An 18912-nucleotide genomic window follows, 5' to 3' on the forward strand; every position below is an offset into this window, starting at 1 on the left:
ACTTATTTAAAAATTTTTTTTATTGCAGTATAGTTGATTTACAGTGCTGTGTTAGTTTCAGGTGTACAGCAAAGTGAATCAGTTATACATATACATGTATTCACTCTTTTTTTAGGTTCTTTTCCCATATAGGTCATTACAGAGCATTGAGTAGAGTTCCCTGTGCTATACAGTAGGTTCTTATTAGTTATCTGTGTTATATATAGTCATGTGTATATGTCAATACTAATCTCCCAACTTATCCCTCCCACTTAAGTTTTTTTGATTTGCCATTTTTAATTTGATGGCAAAGCAAATCATCCAATCTCTGTTCACCGTGTCCTACCTCTGTCCATTATGTTTAGAAAAGCCTTCCTTTATAAAAGTATAAACGTAGCTTCCAATCTCTTTTAGTACAGTATTTTATTTTTTACAGTTAAAAATGTGTGGGATTAACTGTGTGGAATTGATGGGGGGGATGCATTCTAGGAATCTACCTCTTTGATTTATTGAAATGGGCCGTTCAAAAAAAAAGAAAGCAAAAGCAAAAGCAAAAAAAAAAAAAAAAAAAAAAAAAAAATACCCTGGCACGAAAGTGTAAGAAGCAGCAAGGTGAAGGAATCTCCAAATAATGATGCAGATTAAAAGCAGCCAGAACCCCAAAGAACACACGGTGTCGTTCCATTTCTAGGAAAATGTAAATGTCTGGAAATCCCATGCTTAGAAAGTTCTAAACGATGCAATCAATGCCATAGTGACAGGAAGCAGGTCAGTGGCTGCCTGGGGCTGGGGGGGGGGGCGGACAGGGTGGAGGAGGGAATTCGGGGAGCGATGCTCAGGGCATCTTCTTGCTTGGCCCTTTGTGGGTCATTCCCTGGGGGACGGCCACACGGGGTCCACGGAGGGCAGGTCCTGTGCTTTTCAAAGGCCCTGACATTTGCTGACCATGAAGGGACAGATGAAAGGGGAGGAGAAGGTCGTGTGTGTCTAACTGAGCAGGAGGGGGGGGGGAACTCTTTTTGATCCCCTTGGGGGGCTCAGCTGACAACCTTGGATTCCCCACAGCTTCTGTTTCCTGCCTCCTCAGCTCTGGCTTCTGTTGCCCATGGCTCACGCCCCCCATGTTCGTTTTCAGCAACTTTAACGAGGCTTCCTGAGCAGGTGAGGCTGGACCAGGTGAGCCCTGGCTTCCCCGTGAGGCGTCGCAGACCAACATCTCAGCTGCCCCGGGAGGCGCCCTGCATCCTCGCTTCCTGCTTTGGATTAATACACAAATCCACGCTGCCCACTTCCCGGCGCACCTGCTCCCCTGAGCTTTCCGTTCTGTTGCTCGCTTTTCTCCTGGCCTCTCTGTGTCCGAGTTGTAAACCGTCTTCCTCCTGAACTCAGCCATCCTCTTCCAATTTCACATTCCCACCCACCTCTGCGTTTTCCCGTTAAAAGTCTTTTCCTGACAAGCCGGGCATGTGCAGCCTTTGAGGTGCCAGATGTCGTTGGTACCAAGTCTGGGAAAGACTGAGAGCAAAGAATGTTTTGAAAATTCATGGTGGCAGGACTTCCTTAGAGCAGTTTTAACGGCTGACGTGGGGCTGGATGACTCTGAGGCAGGGCGTGCTGGGCCCTGCGGGGTGTGGAGCAGCTTCCCTCGTCTCCACCCACCAGGTGCCAGGAGCTCCCCTCCCCCCAGTGTGACACCAAAGACGTCTCTGGACATTGTCATATGTCCCCTGGGGGCAAAGTCATCCCTGGTTTAGAACCACAGCCATAGACAGATAAATAGATGGATGGATGGATGGATAGATAGATAGATATATAGATAGGTAGTCTCTCAAGCTAGACAGGGTGTCTCAGCCTCAGCACTACTGACATCTGGGGCTGGAGGACCCTCTGCTGTGGGGCGTCCTGTGCCCTGCGGGGTGTGGAGCAGCTTCCCTCGTCTCCACCCACCACAAGCCAGTAGGATCCTCCCCAAAGTTGTAACAACCAAAAATGTCCCCAGACATTGTCAAGTGTCCTTCTGGGTGGCCAAGTCATCCCCAGTTATGAACCACTGAGATAGATAGATAGGTAGGTAGATAGAAAGATAGATATGGATGGATAGATGGATGAATAGATAGATGGATAGATATATGGATAAATGGGTGGGGAGAGAGAAAGGTTATGGATGGATGGATAGATATATAGATACATAGACATGGATGGATGGATAGATAGATTATATATAGAGAGAGGATATATGGGTAGATAACAGGATGGATGGATGGATGGATAGATAGATACATGAGATGATAGACAGATAGGTAGATAGGTAGATAGATAGATAGATAGATAGATAGATAGATAGATAGATAGATGATAGAGTCTCTCATGTTAGGTCAGGGTTTCTCAGCCTCAGCACTGCTGACATCTGGGGCTGGAGGACCCTCTGATGAGGGGCGTCCTGGGCCCTGTGGGGTGTGGAGCAGCTTCCCTGGTCTCCACCCACCAGGTGCCAGGAGCTCCCCCTCCCCAGTGGTGAAAACCAAAAATGTCCGCAGACATTGCCAAGTGTCCCCTGGGGGCACAGTCACAGTGTTTGAGCGCTACTATATTCAGTTAAAATTCCCTGGCGACAGCATCTCACACGCGTGGTCACAACTCGTTGCTTGAAGACTTCAGTGCATCCCGTGCGACTCCACAGGGACAGGACCCTGGAAGCTTGCACCTCGTTCCCCCCAGGATCCACCCCACACAGCTTTCCCTTTGCTGATTTTGCTGTGTATCCGTTCATGGGACTAAACCATGACCATGAGTTCCACCTTGTTATGAGCCTGAGTCCTTCCAGACAGTTGTCAATCCTGGGGGGTCTTGGGAACCTTGATGCAGCGTCCAAACCCATATCCAATCCCTGGTTTACAGAGGAGCCTGGATGGTCCAGACGACCTTCCCCAGGTAAGGGAGGCAATGATGGGGTGGAGGAGACCCCCTGCTTCTACCTGTGTTGGTTCATGAGCCCCCAGCACACCTGAGTGCTTCCTGTTCTCCCGCATGCTTATTTCCAGAGCAGACACTTCTTGTCACACTGTTTCTTTTGTGACTGCGTATGTGCTCTTTCAGGTTTTCTCCCCACAATTTTTAACCTTTGGAGTCTGCGTATTTCATTTTCTTCTCCTTCGCTGTTTCTGTTTGAACGATCGCATCCAGGCTGCTATTTTTACCCCTGAATAAGCAAGGTTATTTATATACGGAGATGCTGAGGAAAAGGAAATCTATTACCTCCGACCTAGGTCTGGGAATTTATAAAAATAAGCAGAAAATGAGTGTCTCGCCGTACCTGCTTATACAGAGGTTTCGTGCAGTCACGAGCTTGTCACTTCCAGGAAGGTATAAATTCAGGGGCAGGTATGTTTCTGAGATTAATTTCCATTCTGGGTCTTTGGAGGAAGGGTTGTCCATCTAGTGTGCTGGCCATTTGGGTTGCTGTGGACAACCCAAATTCATTGATTGATTATGTGGTTACAATATGGCAATACTAGCATGGCCTGGGTTCAATGGGGGTCCCCCCAAATGTGCTCACATCCTTATCTCCAGAACCTGTGAATGTGACCGTGTTTGGAAACAGGGTCTCTGCACATGGGATGAATTGAAGGATCTCAAGATGACATCTTCCTGGATTATCCGGTTGGGGGTCACCAGGGGTAACTATCGTCTTCACCTCAATCTTGCCTACAAACCCGGGTTAGATTTCAGAGACATCCGAGGACAAACGAAGCGGAAGGAACAGGGATGGTTTGCATCAGATGTGCTTTATTTAGCGGGAAGAAAATCCTCCATTACCGTATGAATACCAGCCAGTCAAGATAGTCCCAATTCACCTGCAAACGCGACCCCTTGTTTATAGGAATTCTAAGGATTCTAAGGATTTCTGAGGAGTGAAGTAAATAGGAAGGGACCCCAGGAGCTGACCCTGTAGGTCTTTGTTTCCCTCGGCCGCATCTCTCCGAGGGAAAGGAGAATGATTTCTTTTGAATTCTGCACGTTGATATAGGGAAAGGAGAATGATTTCTTTTGAATTCTGCACATTGATATAGTCGGGATGAGTCCCTGCGAGGAAAACGGGTTTGCATCAAAGTGCCCAGATGCAATGGCTTCTTTCCTTTTGATGGGGATTTATTACCGACAGGCGTTTGGAACAGGCCACACGGAGAGAGGAACGACAGAGGCTTCCTCAGCTTCCTGCCAGCTTGGGACGATGTCTGCATGGGGGGCTCGCAGATCCTGTCGAGACAGGAGGGTGTGAGCGCCCTGACCTCGCCTTGCAGGCTGATGTTCCCAGAAGAGCCCCAGAGCCACGAGCCTCTCCTGGCTGGCTCTGCAGAGAGACCTGGAGGGGCCACTCTGTTTCTCCCCCTCCACACGGGTATTGCTGCCGCTCACCAGCTGTGATGGTTAATTCTATGTGTCAACTTAGCTTTATAGCTCACAGGGGCCCAGACAGCTGGTCAAATGTGATTCTGGGTGTGTCTGGGAGGGTGTCTCTGGATGAGATGGGCATGTGAATCAGTGGACTGAGTGAAGCAGGTGGTCTTCCCCAGGGTGGGTGGGCCTCGTCTAATCAGTTGAAGGTCTGAATAGAACAAAAGTGGAGGGAGAATATATCATGGCTATCTATCTGTATGTATCTATATCTATATGTATCTATCTATCCTATCTATCTATCCTCTCTATCTATTATCTCCATCTATCATCTCTATCATCTATCATTTATCTATCGATCATCTATCCATCTGTTATCTACCTATCTTCTTTCCACCCACACATCCCATTGGTTCTGTTTCTCTGGAGAGCCCTACGGATACAGCTGGGGAAAGGACCTGGGAAAGAAGACAGGGGTGTGTGTGGATGGGGTGGGAATCAGGACGCAGGGCCCGTTCGGCAGGAGTGGGGTGAGTGGTGGGGTTGCTGTCCTGGGCAGAGCTGGTTCCAGGATGAGGAGGGAAGGGCAGTTGGGGCCCTGGGAGGAGTGGGGTCGGTAGGAGGAAGGAGGGGAGATGGGGGTCAGGGGATGGGCAGGGGTCTGGGGGATTGGGAGACATGAGGGGTCACAGGTCAGGGGCTGCCTGGGGGAGGAGAGAGGGGCCGTCCTTACTCGGAGGAGCAGCTGCACGGACCCCAGGGGCTGCGGCTCCCAGAGTCCACACTCCCTGCAACCTGGGCGCCAACCGCGGAACCTTCACCACCGCCGGGCTCACGTCCCAGGCATCGCGTGAGGGACCAGAAAGTGCCTGGGGAGACCCCACCTTTCTTCTCCAGTTTTTGAATCCTATCCCACGTCTTGCTGAAACCCCATAGAGTCTGTGAAAGAGACTTATGCATCAGGGTCTCAAATAACATTTTTGCTTCTCCATTGTGCATGATATGTTAACTACAAATTGTATAAGATCCATGAAAGCATAAATGTAATGTATGATCTGTCTATAAATTATATACATGTAAATATATAAAATATAATATTCATTGTATTCTTATACTGTTCTAGGTTGTACTCTATAATATATATTATACTGTATACAATGATATATATTATTACCTTATATATTGTACTGTATATGATTATACGTATTATACTGTATATATTGTACGGCAATATTATATATTATGATATATTTATATTATATTAATTATATTATAATTTATATATATAAATTACATATAAATTTACTATATATTGTAACATAATTATATACATGGAAATAATATATATTATTTTATTAATATAATTATAATATATACATATAATGTAGAGTATACATTTTATGTATAATGTATAATATACATTTAATATATTTTATATTATATAAGGAATAAAATTAAATATGTAAATTAAATATGTAGCATGAATATTAATTAATATATATTAAAATATAAATATAATACACCATATTATTTATAGCCATATAATCATATACCTATTATATATTATAATAATCATCTTTAATCACCTATAATTATAGCTATGTAAGTATAATTCCATATGATTATAACATACAGGTAACGCTTTACCTGTTTATATATAATATATATCATATCGTTTATAAATGTATATAATGTGTACAATCTATATATAATTATATTGTATATGTGTCTTGTAATTTACGTATAATTAAAATTATAATCATATATAAAATTATATATGTCATACTATACAATATAATATTCTACGTGTAAGGACGCTTATTATTGGGTTTAGGGCTCATCCTAATGCAGGGCGATCTCCCGGTTCCTGGCGCACAGCTCCCGAAACCCCAGGAGCTTCCCGCGTGACGCACGCGCGAGGAGCCTCCTGCGACCGTCGGGACGAGCCCCGCCGCGCCTGAGTCTGCGCGGAGGCGTAGCCCTGGGAGGCGCGGGCCGGTTGCCCCGGGGAACCAGCCACGTGACGAGAGGGTGGGCCGTTCAGCCCCGCCCCCAGGCGCCACGCAGCGCAGAGGGGGCGGGGCTCGAGCGGCTCCCGAGGCGCGAGGCTTCCGACGGTCGTGCCTGGCGGCAGCCCCGTGAAAACCCTGCGTAGCGGGGTTCCGAGAGCTTCCGGGTCGGGGAACCGGTCCGCACGCTGGGAGAGTGACGCGCCCCAGACTCCACGGAGACAGAGGCTCCGGCGCTCGGGGCCCTCCCGGGCCTCGCCGTCCACCGCCGTCTCTGGCTGTCCGTCGCTTTCCGATAAACGGGTGAGTCAGCCACGTGCTGCCTGAGTTCTCCGAGGAGGGCGTGGCGGGGACCCTCCGTGTGTAGCCTGTGGGGCGCAAGCGTGGGCGGCCTGGGGACCCAGTCCCTGCGCTTGGTGTCGACGGGGGAGCCGCCGTGGGGGGCCGAGCCTCTACCCCGGGAGGTCTGCGCGCACGCGGGCCCCTGTCCGAGGTGGAGTGGAGGCCAGCCAGCTGTGTCCCGGGAGAACCGGAGGCTTGCTGGGTGCGGGAAGCCCACACGTTGGGTGTCGGAAGTGCTGTGAGTAGAGACACGGTTTTCCTTTAATAATTATTATTGTTTTTTCTACTCCTTTGGAGCGAACACCTTCTCCTGGCGCTGACCTCTCTGCTCTTGGCCTTTTCCCCGTAAGCCAGCCTTCTCTCTATGGTCAGAGAATTGTCTGAAGCCACAATGAGATCATGTCCGTACGTGCTTAAAGCCTCCGTGGTTTTCCAAGGCTGTTAGAAAAAAGGACAAATTCCTTCACCTGTTCTGCTGACCGAGGAGGGGCCGCAGGTGAAGGGTGGTTCCTGATATAACGAACATGCTTTGAGGCCGGTGGAGACGATCTCCCGCGGCGTACGTCTCGGGGTTTATACTCTGTGTTCCGTTGCTTCAAGACCTTCAAAATGTTTTCTTATTACTTATGTTTGACGTAGAAAAGCGATTAAAATATTTTGGGGCTAAACGTTTTGCCCTACCACCTAAGAGCGGACCCGTTGAGTTTCGCAAGGCAGACCGTCATAGCATCTGTAAATACGTGGTGTGACCCATGCTCCTGTTGGTCAAGACAAGTGTGTCTCTGAAATGTAATTTTGCATTTGTTGATTCTCACGTAAGTACAGTAACGTGGGTGCTTTGCTTTCTTTGCACCGTAAATTGGTTTCCTGGGGTCGTTGTAATAAATGACCACAAATCAGGTGGGTTAAAACCACAGGCATCCATCCTCCCCCATCCTGGAGACCAGACGTCTGAGGTCAAGGTGTCCCAGGGCCGCGCTCCCTCCCGAGGCTCCAGGGGAGGGTCCTTCCCGCTTCTTCCAGCTTATGGGGGCTCCAGGCGTCCCTGGGCTTGTCCCTCCCATCTCTACCTCTGTCTTCCCGGGGCTTCTCCTCTGTGTCTGGGTCTCTCCTCTTCTGTGTCTTGTAAGGACCCTGTCATTGGATGTAGGGCCACCCTCCTCCAGGAGGACCTCATCTCAGACCCTTCACTTCATCTCATCTGCAAAGACCCCGTTTCCTAATAAGGCCCCATTCTGAGGTACCAGGCTAGGACGTCAACTTAACACTTTGGTGGTGGGACACAATTCCACCAAGAACGCCCTCCAGCAAGCAACATGTGATACACGTTTTATTTGGGTGAATTTCCACGATTTAAACGCTCGGCGTGAGTTAAAACACGTGGAAACTTTCATCCCTAAAGCCTTGGTTCTCCCTGTAAGGGAGTAGAGAGGATTTACGCATTTTCTGCGGTGCAGGTGAGACCCTCTCCCATTTCAAATGGCCAGCCCCTCGCACCAAACGCTGCGATTGGACGTGTTTCGGGTAAAATCCATCGGGGGTGGATTGAGCAAGCTCCCCTCCTCTGGAAGGGTCTGCCTTTGAGAAGCAGCCCCTGCACCCTCGCCGGGACGCGGGTCCCCTTAACCACCGTGGCCGTGACATGCAGAGGGCTGCTAGTTCAGGGTTGGGGGCACTTGGACCCTGGAAGAAAGAGGCACGTTGTTCGCAGAAGGCTCTGGGCGTGTTCCTGGTGAAGCCAACGCCTTGCGCATTTTAGGAATCGAGAAAAAGTGGGGGGTGGGGGTGTCCTGGGACTCTGGTCCTGGAGATTCTTGGGCGTCCAGGAGAAACTCAGGACCAGGTGCCGTTCTTCACGCACCTCATTTGGCATCTTACGTCTTTTTTCCTACGCCTCTTTGGGGAGGGTCTCCGTTTCCCCTATAGTAGGAGAGCCGTGAGGGCGTGTTGCGATTCGCGGCCGGTCTGGGTTTTACTTCCTTACTTCGGTGTTGCCTGGAGTTTGCTCAGCCTCAGAGGAGCCGGGTCATATTTCCTGGCTAGCTCGCAGGCTTTGCTTCCAGCGGACACGGCGGAGGACCTACTGTGCGCACGGTGCAGTCGTGGTTCCTGGAACACCAGGAAACTCGGGGATACATTTTCTTCCCGTGTGATGAAGTCGCTGTGGTGGGCGGGGGGGATGCTGAGGGGCTTTGTCACCTGCGCGTCGCCCCAGACGGCAGGGAGAGTCCAGGCTTCTAAGCAAATCCTCCTCCTCTTCGAGGCATCGGGTCCTCCTACTTTGTCGTGAAAGCCTGTGTGGTCCCTGAGGCTGTGTGTGTCTGCATGTGTGTATCCAGGTTTATGTGTGTCTGCATATGTGTCTGTGTTTGTGTGTGTGTCTAGCTGTGTCTATATAAGTTTACATGTATGTGCATCTTTGTCCCGCATCTGTGTGTGTCTCTGCAGTTGTATGTCTGTGTGTGCCTGTTTATTGCTGCGTCTGTCTGTGTGTGTACGCCCGTGTGCATCTATATTTATTCCTGCGTCTGTGTGTCTGTGTGTGTACGCCCGTGTGCATCTATATTTATTGCTGCGTCTGTGTGTGTGTGTGTGTACGCCCGTGTGCATCTATATTTATTGCTGCGTCTGTGTGTGTGTGTGTGTACGCCCGTGTGCATCTATATTTATTCCTGCGTCTGTGTGTGTGTGTGTGTGTACGCCCGTGTGCATCTATATTTATTCCTGCGTCTGTGTGTGTGTGTGTGTACGCCCGTGTGCATCTATATTTATTCCTGCGTCTGTGTGTGTGTGTGTGTGTACGCCCGTGTGCATCTATATTTATTCCTGCGTCTGTGTGTGTGTGTACGCCCGTGTGCATCTATATTTATTCCTGCGTGTGTGTGTGTGTGTGTACGCCCGTGTGCATCTATATTTATTCCTGCGTCTGTGTGCATCTTCTTTTGTCCTGCATCTGTGTGTCTTTGCGTATGTATCTGTGTGTCTGTATTTATTCCTGCATCCGTGTGTCTGTGTGTGTGTCTCGCGTGTCCGTACGTGTCCCTGTGAGCTCCCCCCGAGGCCTCTCACTGCAGGCCCCCCGCACCCTATGTGGCTGTGTTCCCCGGGCCAGTTGTATCTCTGTGACCATAAAGCTTCATTTAGCGGGGCGAGTATGCCTTTCGTCAGCTCTGTCAGCCCTGTTTCCTACCGTGCGGGGTCATCGAAGTTCAGGGAGTGAGGACACACGTGGCTGAGGTGGCTGAGATTCAGCATTCTCTGGGATTCAGCATCCTACCATCCTCGGTAGGATGCCGAGAGCAAAACGGTCTCACCTCCTAGGAGACCAGGAGGCCCGTAAGCACACGCCATAGGACCGCGCGCCCATAAACCAGCACCGTGCATGGTGTTGCTGGGGACGCAGGGCTCAGTCTCGGGGTGGGGGGCGGTTGGGGACAGGAGGGTTTACGAGGCCCTAAAGCCGCCAGGGCCCCATGCTTTGCATGGTTTTTATCGCACTGTGGCCCCTCTCTCGTCCCCAAGGACTTTATTCTCGTGCCCGAGGATTAGCCGGCAGAGTGTCATAAACTGGAGACCGCGCCTGTCTTGAAGAGGAATTTTATTCTGTTGGTGAATAGACCTGGGCCTGAGCAGAGCCTTGGGCTCCTGAATTAAAACATGAACCACACACTTATTGTGTTTCTTCTCTGCTAAATGCACAATTCCATTTTTTGGTACGAATGCGCATTGATTAAACGTGAGTCTCACCAGGCATTGAACGAAAACCCGTGAACGTTTTATGGAAACCTACAACCTGCATGTCTTTATAAAAATATCCGTGATCTGAAAGCTGGAATGAAGTGATTTATTCGTCCATCGCTGTGATGGATTGTTTCTGGGGGACTCACGGCGAACCGTCAGAGAGTTGTGATAGTGATTCTTTGTGAGAATGACTCGTCGGATGGTTATTTTATTCTCTGGCTTTTGGCTCCTTGTGGGTAGATGGCAGACTGTTCTTGAATGGTCGTCAAGGTCAACTAGCAGCTAGAAGCTGGTCGCTGTATAACCAGTTCACCGAAAGAAGTATCTCTAGGTCAGAACATCAGAACTCTATTGCTCGGCAGAATTCAGTGAAAGAGGTCTAGTTCTGAGGGTGTTCACGTATTTTTGACTAGAGAGGATTTGTTTTAAATTGAAGTATAGTTGTTTTACAGTGTTTTGTTCATTTCAGGTCGACAGCAAAGTGATTCAGTTATACATATGTACATATATATATCTGTGTATATATATATTCTATTTTAGAGTCTTTTCCATTATAGGTTATTACAAAATATTGGGTATTGTTCCCTGTGCTATACAGTAGGTCCTTTTTGTTAATCTATTTTACATATAGTAGTTTGTATCTCTTAATCCCAAACTCCTAACTTATCCCTCCCCCCCTTCCCCTTTGGTAACCGTAAGTTTGTGTTCTATGACTGTGAGTCTCTTCCTGTTTTGTAAATAAGCTCATTTGTGTCATATTTTAGATTTCACAAATAAGTGATATCATATGGTATTTGCCTTTCTTCTTGTTGCTTATCCATCCTATATATAATAGTTTGCATCTACTAACCTGAAACTCCCAATCCATCCGTCCCCCCCGCCCCGCCTTGGCAACCACATGTCTGTTCTCTATATTTGTGAGTCTTTTTTTTTTTTGGTAGCTAAGTTCATTTGACTTGTATTTTAGATTCCACATGTGAGTGATATCACACAGTATTGGTTCTTCTCTGACTCACTTCACGTAGTATGATAATCTCTAGCCGCATCCATGTTGCTGCAAATGGCATTATTTCGTTCTTTTTCATGGCTGAATAGTATTCCATTGTGTGTGTGTGTGTGTGTGTGTGTGTGTGTGTATACCACAAGGAGATGGGTTCTTTTTTCGGTTTAATATGGATTGACTGGGACACCATTTCCTCGTAGGGTCCTTGGAGGCTGGTGGGACCACCAAGGAGGGCGAGGTACTGGATGCCAGGGTCCAGGAGCCCTTTCCCTGGAGCCACATGGGGTGGAGGACAGTGGGCTTCCAGGGTGGGCCCCCAGGGTGCACTGCCCTGTGGGGGAGTATCCAATGTGTCCCTCTCTGTCCTGGGTTCCAGACACTGTCGTGAGGGTGTCCAATGTGTCCCTCTCTGTCCTGGGTTCCAGACACTGTCGCGAGGGTGGAGGCCAGCAGACGGCTGCTGTGGGTTGTCGCCGTGCCCTGTGCCCCCACCCTGTGGGTGGTCACTGTGCCCCTTGGGCGTGGCAGGAGTTTCCCAGAGGGGCCATCTGGTGCATCCATCTGGTCGACCAGGCGCTGCCATCCCTGGTTCACTGGTTCATTGGTCCTCATTCCATTGTGTGATTCCATTGATGTGATGTTCTCACCAGGCTGCCACTTGACCTCTGCCGGGGGGCTTTGAGGACTTGGGAAAGAGCTGATACTACCCGTTTGTAGTCCTCAAATACCAGTTTGTAACCTTAGACCCATGGGTGATTCCACCCTGTTGCCTGAGGTAAAGAAGCTTGGACACCCTGGTTCTCCCACTCAGGACCAGAGTCCCGGGGGTGAGGGGCTCCTGCCTGGATCCAAAATGCTGATATTTTATGCGATGTTTGTATTCATTTTGATTTTTAAAAATCTTGCACTAGACAGTATTTATCTTGCTTTCTGGTTTTTTTGTTTTGTTTTGTTTTTTGGTGTCATCTTCAATTTTCTGCCTGAGGGCAGTGCCTTGCTCTCCTCGCCCTAATCCTGACCCTGCTTAGCAGCGAGCTTTTTTCACTGTTTACCTGTACAAACGGGATGCAGATACCCTCATTCTGGGGCGTTCGTGAGTTATGTGCCCAGCAGAACATCTGGCCACAAAATAAATTCAAGTGTCGATGTTACCCTTTAGGGCAACTAGTAATAATACCAGCACAGAGAAAGATGAGAGCGCGGGAGTCTGTGGAGCCCTGGACAGGAAGGAGACCCTCAGTCAGTCACTCGGATGCAACTCGCAGAAACAAAACCTTCTAATGACTTGATCTGCCCCCTTTGCCATTGTTTTTAAAAATTTTTTTTAATTGAAGTGTAGTTGATTTACAATATTGTGTTACTTTCAGGTGTACAGCGAAGTAACTCAGTTATATTTACATACATATATATGTATTTTTTCCAGATTCTTTTCCCTTATAGATTATGATGTGTAGGGTAGAGGTGAGATTTTCAGATGTTGCAGGTGCCGATGGAAATGTGTCTACATCAGATCTCTTCACTTCACATTTCTATTTAATGAAGTATTCCATTCCTTTCTTGCTGTGGACCAAGGTGTGTTTTTGGAAGCCTCCCGGAGAGGGAGATAGAAACTCTCCCTCTGTTCCTCTCACTTCTGGTGCGAGGGGCCAAGTGAATTAAGGACCTTTCTTCTTTATTTTAAAATTGAATTTAATTATTTAAAAAAATTTTTAAACTTTTTTATTGAAGTATAGTTGATTTACAATGGTGTGTCAGTTTCAGGTGTACAGCAAAGTGATTTTATATATGTGTTGTATATATAATATGTATATTATTTATATATATCATTTATATATTCTTTTTCAGATTGTTTTCCATTATAGGTTATTACAAGATATTGAATATCATTGTGTTATACAGTAGGTCCTTGTTTATCTATTTTATATACAGTAGTGTGTATCTGTTAATCCCAAATTCCTAATTTATCCCTCCCCCGCTTCCCCTTAGGTAACCATAAGTTTGCTTTTTATGCCTGTGAGTCTATTTCTGTGTTGTAAATAAGTTCACTTGTGTCTTTTTTTAGATTCCACATATAAGTGGTATCATAGGGTATTTGTCTTTCTCTGTCTGGCTTACTTCACTTAGTATGATAATCCCTAGGTCCATCCATGTTGCTGCAAATAGCATTATTTCATGATTCTTTTTTATGGCTGAGTCATATTCCATTGTATATATGTACCACATCTTCTTTATCCATCCCTCTGTTGATAGATGTTAGGTGCTTCCATGTTTTGGCTGTCGTGAATAGTGCTGCTGTGAACATTGGGGTGCATGTATCTTTTTGAATTAGAGTTTTGTTCGGGTATATGCCCAGGAGTGGGATTGATGGATTATATGGTTAGCTTTCTCTTTCTTGGTTGAATTAATGGTGGAGCCTTCAAAACTAAAACAAGCACATGTTTTTCTATGCACTGTTTCCTAATGCCTTTTTTTGGGGGTGGGGGGGCACAGGCGGGGGCCAGTTCATGAAATGTTCTGCCTTTTCAGTGCATGCCTCGTCATCGTATTTCCCTTGCCTTCCTTCCCCTCCCCCCTTTCTGATGTATCCACTTCAGTCACCTTCCCCAGTCTCCACTCTTAGGACCCAGAGTCTGATGTCCTGGATTTCATGGAATTGCATATGCATGTGTCTCTGCAATTTTGCATCTGATCTCAAAGTGTAGGGAGTATACTTTGTAAAGAACCCAGATGATGTCAGTGCTGTGTGCTTGATATGGGATCTGCTTCTTGAGTGCCTGGGTCTCTGTTCTGTGGTTCCACTGAGAAACGTACATGTTATTGTTACTGTTTTGTTTTTTAAGCTTTTTAGCTAAGCCTCTTTGGGGGGGACAGAGATGATCGGTAGGTAGGTAGATACATAGGTATAGATATTGATGTACATATAGGTAGATAGATGGATAGGTAGATGGACAGATAGATGGATGGACGAGAGAAAAGTGATAGGTAGATACATAGATGTTAGGTAGGTAGGTGGATAATAGAGGTTAAACATATAAGTGAAACTGTGGACAGTGTATTGGGGACTTTTATTATGTCATCTTCTTCTGAAGAGTACTTAGTTTTGTTTCAAGAAGCGGATGCAGCATCACCTTGAGCTTGAAGACACCTGGTTGTGGGTTTCTGTGGGTGGATTGATTTTCATTTGGCCTTTGTCCTGGGGCGTATTCTCTCGACCTGGGTCGTGGCCCTTACTCCTCAGGCCTGGTCATTCCGAGGGCTCCGTGGAAGGTCTCCGATGTCCGTCAAGCCCGTCTTACGGGCAGGGTGAGAACTGCAGACTCTGTTGGCCGTCAGGGAGCAGGTGCAGAAATGCCGGCTGCTGACTTCAGACTCCAGCTTCTGCTTCAGAATGCGCGCCCCGCTTCAGACCGCACGTCCCGCTTCAGACGGCACGCCCCACTTCAGACTGCACGTCCCGCTTCAGACCGCACGCCCCACTTCAGACTGCACGTCCCGCTTCAGACCGCATGCCCCGCTTCAGCCTGCACGCCCCGCTTCAGACCGCACGTCCCGCTTCAGACGGCATGCCCCACTTCAGACTGCATGCCCCGGGGTCTTTGCAGCTGTGTCCCCACCCCCTACAACGTGTGACGGGGGAGTCGGCCACGATGTGAGCAGAAATTTGTTCTGCAAATGTTGGTGTTCCACGGTTCCTTTCTTTTCTTTTACTTCCTCAGTTTCCACCCACGCTAAGCCGCTCAGCAAGGCCGTCCCTTGCTTCCTGACCTCCAACCCGCAGAAGCTGTGGACCACGGCAGGGGGCTGCCCTCAGACAGCAGTGTAGATGGATATCAGTCTCACCCTTGTGATTCCTCTCCCCCAAGGGCCCTTCCTCCACCAGCTTCTGCTTTTGCTGGTTCCAGCTCAGTGCCTTCAACACACATTTCTCTATTTTATCCAAAGTTCATCGTTGCTCTTAGCATGAGATTTTATCTTTCTCCAGCACACACACTGTCACTGGTGTCCTGACTTCGATGGCACTCTATTTTTTTTGCACCTTGTAGTTTGTATTTATGGTAGTTTGGCCAAAGATAGATACTAAAATAAAATAACAGCGAGAAACTCTTTCCTTTTTGCTGTTCTGCACTGATGATTGGATGGAAACTTAGAAGTTGGTCATTTTCTCATAAGAATACATAAAGAAGAATCACCTAAGCAAACATAGGATTGCTTTTTTTAAATAAAGATTTAATTAACAGTTATTTTCCTTCCAGTTTTATTGAGCTCTAATGGACACACAGCACTGGATAAGTTGAAGATGCACAGCATAATGATTTGAGTACCTACATCATGAAATGATGACCACAGTAAGTTTAGTAAACATCCATCATCCCGTATAGACACAGAATGAAAGCAGTAGGAATTGTTTTCCTTGTGATGAGAATTCTTATTCTTTCTTAACAACTTGCATCCATAACACAGAGCAGTGTTAATTACATTTATCATGTTGTACCTTACATCCCTAAGGCTTACAACTGAACATCTTATATATCTTAACAATCATCCAATTCCTCCACCTCTGGCGACCGCAAATCTGATCTCTTTTTCGATGATGGCTCTCTAATTTTGCTGACTTTTTTCTTGGCTGTCATTTGTAAGAGTGAGGTTTCTTCCAGCGCGCTGGGACGCTGTCAGGAGGATGTACTGCCCTGCCCGTATCCTGAGACGCCGTCTGCAGACAGTTTCCACTGGGGCTGTGCGTTCCTGTGTCCCTCTGACCCGTTTAAACTCATGCGCGGTGAAGCAAGAGTCTGGGACATAATAGCATCGCGTGAACACCCAGGAGGAACAGGAGGGTGAGACGGAAGGACCCTGCTTTGTCCTCCTGCAGGGCGAAAATTCTGGGCATGCTCCAGAAGCCACCCCCAGAGGGACTGGTGAGCCCCAGAAGGGCAAGCCCCTCCCCACTCCAGTGACATAATAAGAAATACATGCATTTAGTCTCTGCCCCTGTCTTCTGGCACACGACACCGAAAACCCTTGGAATCTCCGAAGCCATAAGGTCTTTTGTAGGCTAACTGGTGGCTCCTGGATGGCCTCTGGACGGAGCTCGTTGCCATGGAGACCAACCCTGACTAGAGAGTTGGAAATTTCAGGCCAGCCCCCTGACCGTCATCTGGGGAGAAGGGAGGGGCTGGGGGTTGAGTTTAATCCCCCCCCCCCCCCCCCCCCCGGGGACAATAATTTAATCAGTCATGCCTACCGTACTGTGGACAAAAAAGGTCACCTGTGTCGACTGGGGAAAAAAAAAAAAGCACAACCTAAAAGTTGAGAATTATGTTTTATTTGGTGGAGAAAACTGAGGACTTAAGCCCAGGAGACAGCTTCTCAGATAGCTTGGAGGGACGGCTCCAAAGAAGTCCAGGAGGAGCCTGGATATATAAGAGTTTCTGCAACAAAAAAAACCCCGGTAGTCTGAACGTCAAAAGATTACTGTTAGTTAAAGAAATCAGGCATCTCAAGGTAATGAATGTAACGCTTTTCTTTGTATGGAAGGATGCAAGAGTCTGGGCGTCCTGTGTGATCCCATCCTGAGTGCCCGCCGGGCTCACCTTCCAGGGCCAAGGCGGCGGCGGAGGGCTTGATGGCTGCAGCATCCTTTGTTTGCTGATATGGCATGTGACATTTTCCATTCACACCTGCCGTATCAGTAAACAGAGGACGTTGAGGCCAAGGAGCCCTCGGCCACTGCAGCCGCCCCCAGCGGTGCACCCTGGGGGCACTCAGGTTGGAGAAAAACAGGATCCTGGCCCTAGGTGGCTAAGGTGCTCATCAAAGGAATGATTTGGATGAGCCCAGGCTCTTGCATCTTCCCATACATAGAAAAGCGCTAAATTCATTCACCTGAGACGTCTTTGTTTTGTAATTAGCAGTAATCTTTTGATGTTCAACGACGTGTTTTTTTTCTTCCAGCAAAAACTCCTATAGAGCCAGGCTTCTGCCTGACCTCTTTGGAACCGTCCCTCAGAGCTGTGAGAGGCTACCTCTCAGGCCTAAGTCCTCAGGAAGGTCACCGAATAAAACACAATTCTCAGTCTGTAGGTTGTGCATTTTTTTCAGTCGATAGTTGGAAGCCTCCGTAAAATCCCCTGAACTGTGGGTGTCAGCGAGCTTCCGGGTCGGTGAACAGGTTTCCACGCACAGCTTCCGTGGGGCTGCTCCCGAGTTGCGTCGTTCTGTAACAGACCTGTACTCCAACAAGTGCACTGTTTTTCTAAGTTCTGTGAGCCCCTCTAGCAGATTACGGAACCTGGAAATGAGATCATGGGAACCTCCGACGCACACCTGGTCGGTGAGGAGCACAGGTGACGTGCTGGGACTTTTGGATGGGCGTCTGAAGTGGGGGCAGTTTTGTGGGGCCGAGTCCTCAACCTGTGGCATCAGACACTCCCCCTACGATAGTATCTGGACTGAGTTGCGTGGTAGGACGCCCAGCTGGTGTCTTGGAATTAGGTTGAGAATTGGTCGACGTGGTGGCCAGAGGTATTGACAGTAACATGATGTATAAATAGAGAAGCCCCGCCCCCAAAAAACACGCTTCTTTGGACCACCTCTCAAATAAATTCCTTGTCCCCTACTCCTTGTCGGAGGGTCTGCTTTGGGGGAACGTTTTGGGGTGGGGGAGGGGAGCCCCCTTCCCCCCTGTGCTGTTGAAGAAGCATGCAAGAAATCTAGGAATCCCAGCCCCCAAATTAGCTCGTTTTGCCTGTTCTTTCTGCTGCCTCTAGTGTGTGGATGGAATGGGGTCCTCCGTGTGAGAACTTGCAGTCACGCGCTGCCTCAGTCAGAAGCTGGTTCTTTGCGACGAGAGATGATCATACGAAGTGAAGTGAGGCAGACAGAGAAAAACAAATGCCATATGATATCCCTTATGTGTAGATTCTAAAATATGGCATAAATGGACTTATCTATGAAGCAGAAACAGACTCACAGACAGAGACAACAGACTTGTGGTTGCCGAGGGGGAGGGGAGGTGGGGGAGGGATGGAGTGGGAGTTTGCGATTAGCGGATGCAAACTATTATATATATAGGATAGATGAACAAGGTCCTGCTGTAGAGCACAGGGAACTATATTCAATGTCCTGCGATAAACCATCATGGAAAAGAGTATGAAAAAAGAAGGTGATTCTTGTTTTACAGAACATTTCTTTCACCCCAAGGCATCAGGAAAAGGGTGAGGTCTGGGCCAGCCCAGGTCCCGAGAAGCATGTGTTTGATATGCCCTTTGAAGGGGAGAGGAACACTTATGTGGAGGTGACACGTACATACTCAGAGACAACTGTCATTATTTTATACCAACGACCCACGTGGTTTTCTCTTCTGACCACAGATAATGAGCCCCTTGATGGGTTATCCTGCTGTGTAATCAGGTGTCCTCCAAATCTCTTCAGTTGGTCCCTAAA

The sequence above is a fragment of the Balaenoptera acutorostrata genome, chromosome X (genome assembly GCF_949987535.1).
Source record: "Balaenoptera acutorostrata chromosome X, mBalAcu1.1, whole genome shotgun sequence".
In the NCBI taxonomy this organism is placed as follows: domain Eukaryota; kingdom Metazoa; phylum Chordata; class Mammalia; order Artiodactyla; family Balaenopteridae; genus Balaenoptera; species Balaenoptera acutorostrata.